Source organism: Gavialis gangeticus, unplaced genomic scaffold (assembly GCF_001723915.1).
Source record: "Gavialis gangeticus isolate Ggan-Ray unplaced genomic scaffold, GavGan_comp1, whole genome shotgun sequence".
In the NCBI taxonomy this organism is placed as follows: domain Eukaryota; kingdom Metazoa; phylum Chordata; order Crocodylia; family Gavialidae; genus Gavialis; species Gavialis gangeticus.
In genome coordinates this window covers 39,489,740-39,495,716 of record NW_017729031.1, presented here as the reverse complement: position 1 = coordinate 39,495,716, position 5,977 = coordinate 39,489,740, and positions in this window count along the sequence as shown.

Here is a 5,977-nt window from a genome sequence, read left to right as displayed (position 1 = left end):
TGCATCGCCTCTGTTCCAGTGTTTTACTACCCTCCTTGTGAGAGAGTTTTTCCTACTATCCAACCTCAACTTCCCTTGCTGCAGCTTGAGCCCATTGCTCCTTGTCCTGCCATCTGCCCCAGTGAGACCAGTCCAGCTCCGTCCTCTTTGCAGCCCCCCTGCGGGGAGGTGAAGGCTGCTATTCAATCCCCCTCGGTCTTCTCTTCTGCAGACTCAATTAGCTCATTTCCTTCAGCCTCTCCTCACCAGTCCTGTCCCCCAGCCCCACAACCATTTTTGCTGCCCCCACTGGACTCTCTCCAACTTGTCCACATCGTTTCTGTAGTGGGGGGGCACATACATGTATGTCTTTATGTGGCCCACATAAGACATACATATATAAGTGGGAGAGGAACAGTGGGAAAAAAAAAGATAATTTCCAGCCCAGGACACCTTTCCATCACCCCAGAGTCCTGTGAAATATGAAATCATAACTAGAAGGAAACCTAATTCAACTTCCTACTTGACACTAGACAACATTGAGAAAAGCGACTGTTTTCACCTTTATCTGAGCCTAATTTGTACACAACAAACTATTTCAGTCAGGAGATCTTACTAGACCTTCAGCTGTCCTGTGAAATATGAATTTTCATTTCCACTGAGGAGCAGTTTTACAATTTTTGCATTCTCCTATGCCTGAGGACGGGTGATTGGGCCCAAAAGCTTACATTTAAAGACACTTTTTTTGCAAATATCTAGTTGGTTCGATACAAGATATCACCTCCACCACGAGTTCTGATTCCCTTGGCCATACCCTATTCACTCTCCCTCTCGGTGGCCATGCTCTGCCCCACGTGACACAGAGGACGGGGTGAGTTGGGCCCATGGTCTGATGCAGTAAATCACAGCTCTTATCTACCGTTTCATTTGGCCTAGGTGGCAGAGGGGCAGCCAGCTTGCTGTCATGAGGCCTATGCCCTACTATGCCCTTGAGAAGTCATCAGGCTGTCCCCTGCCAACCCTCGGAGCAGCTCCTTCTGCGAGTGCTGAGTCCAGTACAACCAACACATTGAATCCTTTTATTAACTTTAAATAGGGAGGGTCGCCTCAGCCAGGAGAATAAAACCAATTTATGAGGCAATTAGATCTGTGAAAACATTTCACTCTCCCCAGAGCAGCCATCTGAGGAGCATCTTATTCCATCTGTGCAGCCTCTTCCATCCCTGCCTTTACTGTGCATGTCGCCTGTCATAAATAATAATAATGGAAAAGCAAATGGGCTCGCACTGCTGTTCGTGGCCAGCTGGAAAGACCAGCGTGGCTGGGGCTGAGCTAGGTTGGTTTTCTCCTTGCCTGTCTTTCAGCCCTTCAATTTGTGTCTCTCAATCAGATGCCGTTCTGAGGACTGGCTTCTTCTTGACTCTTATTTCATAGACATTTTGTAGGATCTGGCAGTTCACTTGCAAACGGACACACCTGAGTTGCTTGTAGCCGCAGTTGGAATGGATTCAAAGACATGTGCCTGCTAACTTAACATATAGCATCGCAAATACGTAGCTCTTCTAGTCCCTTTGTCCCAACCAGTAATGTCTGGAGACCTGGGAAGAGCCTAGTAGAATTGGGGATATCCCTTCGGCTCAGTGGAGACAGTGATCCTCTTTGTTAACTCAGTCCTTGCCTGTGCGCAGATGCAGAAGGACCCTTACACAAAAGGCCTTTGGAGATGGGTGGCAGATATGTAAATTAATGCAGATGAGAGCTGGCTAAAGAGGAGAAGTCCCATCCTGCAGGATTTTAGGCAGTATTGAACTTTGGTTTTATCTAGAAATGGGACAAAAACTCAATTGGGGGCAAAAAGTGTGTTTTTGTTAAATGAAGTATTTTCAAATGACCTTGTTAGAACTTTTGTTTCACTTCCAGTGTTTCACTTCGATTCCAGCAGTGATCTGATTTGTATGATATGCTATTAGTGAACAATGTAACATCCAAACAAAATGATAGTGTTGAAACAAAATATTTTGATCATTTCCTGCCAAGACATTCAATAAAATCAATATGTTCCCTCAAGGTGTTTGGATTCAACCAGACCTGCATTTTCTAATGGCAATCTTGTGTTGGAAATTTTAGCTAGCAATGATTTATATACAGAGAGAGAGAGAGAGTCTCCTGGTAGCTGGGGTTGCTTGTAGGTCTTGAGGCCATGGCTTCTGCCACTTACATTTTGAAGCAGTTTTTCTCTTCAGCAGCTGGAGGGAGCCCTGTGGGTTATAGTAAAGAATTCCCCCAGGAATAAAATGCAATTTAACAATTATTATAAGATGTGACCATATTCAACAAGTCAAAAAGAAAGAAACAACCAAGCACAGAGCTTTTGGGCATGGATACAGATGTTTGCAATGGAAAGGTTAACTTCCAGTGTCCTACTATGTCTGACTCTGTAGAGACTTGGGAGTCTTGTATTTAAAACCTGCATCTGTTCCCGTTTCTCTGTGGGTCTGGCTGGGCAGGTGCTGAATCTCAGGACGTGTTTCCCTCCCTCTAGACTCCAGGACCTCTTACATCTATTGTGCTCCATTACAATAATATTAGGGCTAAGTACAGACAGTCAAAATGCCTGAGGCTGAATTGATTCAATCTTCACGGGTTAGTATAAATTGTACAGATTGAACTGATGAACAGACATTCACTTTTGATTCTGGAAACGCAGACACATGCCTGCAGTGGCCCAGGCCAGAAGCTGGGGGGCACTAGACTATGCCTCCCTGCTGGGCTGGAGCAGACAGCTTGGGCCAAGGCTGGTTCACCCACTCTGGGAGGCAGGGGGTTGCGGGGAGGTGCAAAGCATCCTGGGGTGCTGGGGGACTCTGAGTTAACTTGAATCTGGAGGGGCTCTGGGACAGAAGTTCAATAAACTGATTTAAGCTAAATCACTTAAATCTGATGCTACAGCCATCCAAGTTTACTTCAAACTGGTTTCAGCCATTTTGAAAGTGTTTTATGTGCACTGAACTTCTTTTTGTTACAGGTCTGAACCCATTTCTGATCACAGATATTGGTTTATGTGTAATTTCTGTCCCTAGCATAGAGGTCAGGTAGAGATTGATGAAAGTCAATGAGATTCAGAGTTAGCTATCGCCATACTCCTTGTTCCCTCGTGTTCCTAGAGGTAGCAGTGTACTCAGCATGGAAGACCATGACTTCCCTCGCTTCCCCCTGAATGAAATGTCCCAAGTAACCCATGGAGAAAGGCTAAATCCGGAATAGATGCTTAGGCTTCAATCGTCATTCCGTCTCTGCCATCATTGCGAGGACAGGCCTGATCCAAAGCCAATGGGAATCTTCCCAGTGGACTTCACCAGGGCTTTGATGGAGCCCAAATCATCCTAGTTTGTGTAAAGAGATAGGATAAACAGAACTGGATGCACCAGTTAGCAGTTCCAACAGGCCATAAAAAGCCAGTAGATTATTTTAACCCCTGCCATTATCTTTCTATGCAGTCTGTGGAAGTGTTTTCTGGGCTATGCAAAGTCACCGTTTGAAGAGGACAGTTCAGTTATCCTAATAAATTTGAGACAGAGACTGTATATTAAAGATAATGGACTAGAACCATGGCCTGTGCTAAATCCTCTTCATGCTGCTCCCATAGCTAGACTTCCCTTAGCCTGGGTCAGCCGTGACACATCTGGATTGAGCCCACTGAATTGGGAAAGGGCCATCCATGCTGTCTCTAGGGCAGGGCTTGTACTACACTGGTGGTGAGGTATCATTCAATTGTTGCGTCTCAGGAGGTGAGGCAGAGGGAGGAGAATAATATTGTCTTCGAGCACAGAGCGAGCAGCTTTTGCTTCTCCCTGGCACTCCCTCTTGCTTTCTGTGTGACCTTGGGAAATACCAGAAGTTTCCAAAGCCGCCACTTACAGTGGCTGCCCAGCCAGAGGCATGGACTCGGGATGTTCAGATGCACCGAACGGCCCCATCCCACGATGAGCTTGGTGGAAACTATCTGAATCCTAGTCCCTATGTAGATGCCCACATCGCTTGCCTGTCTCTGGTGTGGTATACGATGGCAGACCTGACCCCATGTCTAGTACTGTGGAGAATGGTACTGGAATACGATCTTTCTGGAAGAAGCTAGGGAGATGGCTTTCCACTTGATGGGCACACTGAGGTTTAACTCATGCAAAACAACAACAACAAAATAAATCTGCGAGACATTTACCAGCCAGATCTTGCATTATCTCCTAGCTCCACGATCATAGTGTAGCTCCATGACCCCAGGACCTCTTATGCCACACTGGGGCAGCTACGGTCCCAGGGAAGAACGGTGCACCCCTCTGTATCTTCCATCCAAGCGCCGCTCGCTCCCACCTGAAACTGGAAGGAGCCACAACGTCTAGCTGGCAAATCCCAGAGATCCAGAGCATGGCACACAAATCAGCATTGTGCCGTGCAGCTCATCGAAGGCTTTTGCAGCCACTTTCCATTTACTTTTCCTTGCCTAGCACATGCTCCTGGTACTCCCCTCCAGTGCAGGATTTACAGCCACTCAAAAAAGCTGTTACCAATAACACAGCTCTGCTGAGTCTATCCACTTCCTCCAAGGGTTTTTTTAATTCCCCCCCTCTGCAAACCTTCATCCTCCTAAAAGCCATTATTGAGTTAAAGGCCTGGTTAACATCTACTTTTTGAGTAATTCTGCCTTTAAATTTTTGATGACTCAATGAGTTTAACAGAGGCTTCTTAAAAGGTTTTAATTCTAAGCTTTTGGGCTTTTACACAGCTGGTTAAATCTGTAATGACATCCCTTCTTGAACTTTCTGCCTCTTCAGTGATGTTGAGCTCCTGCTAAGCCTCATTTTGGGCCCATCAAGAAACAGTACGCTAAGGGGAATGATTGGTTTTTCCCATTTAATGCATGGCATTAGCATTAATGGGCTTGATCATATCCCTCAAGATGGGCGCAGAATCCCTTAAGGCCTTCGCTGGAATGGCTACACTGCTCTCCATGGAGGCTGTAGCGTTTGAATGGCAGATGAGACGTGGAAAACGCCACTCGAGCCTCTGTGCCGGCTAGTGCTTATACATGGAAGAGCCTCTGCCAACCTGCCTAGCAAGGCAGGTCCCATATCCCCCCTGAAAATCCACTTGTCAGTGAGGAAAGGAGCTAATATATACAACAAACCTCCTCTCTGACTGCCTACGCAGTGCCCAGCCGTGATGAAAGAGGAGTCCCAAACAACACGCTTAGTCTTGGATATGCCCAAATTTGGGAGGATCTGGATTTAGGAATCTGGTTTCAACGGGAGGGGAAGACCAAGTGTATGGGGAAAGGTTGAGGTAACTCTGTGTGTTTAGCGTGCAGAAAAAGCAATGACACGGTAGGAGTTTTCAGATATTTGAAAGGCTTCCCCAAAGAAGTGGGAGAACAGGTTTTCTCCTATATTGCAGAGGCCAGGATGCAAAGGCATGGCTACCAATGGCAGCAGAGCAGATTTAGTTTCGATACCAGGGAAAACTTCCTTATGGTTAGAGCAGTGACACAGAGGACTCGACTGCCCCGGGAAGCTGTGGAGTCTACTTCACCGCAGGTTTTCAGGAGCAGACCGGATAAGCATTGGTGAGGGATCACTGAGGAATAGCCTTCTTGCATTTGTGAAGCCAGTGGACCAGATAACCCCTGCGGTCCTTTCCAACTCTATGAGTCTATGTCTCCAGTTTTGACCCTGAGCAACGTAGCTTGGGCCCATGTGTGGTATATGCCAGATAGGAAGGGACTTTTGGATGCATCTACAGACCTGCATAGACTGGCCATGCTGTACCCTTTGGGAATCCCTTGGTGGGCTCAATCCAGTTCAGGATGGTCTAGCAGTTGGTGACTGTCCCTCCCACAAGCTGGGTCTAGTTGTCCTCGTTTCTTGTTGTGTGTGTTGGCCAAATAGGTCAAGGGCTAAATGGGGCATTAGGAAGATCACGCAGTAGGTGTCAACACTAACAGGGC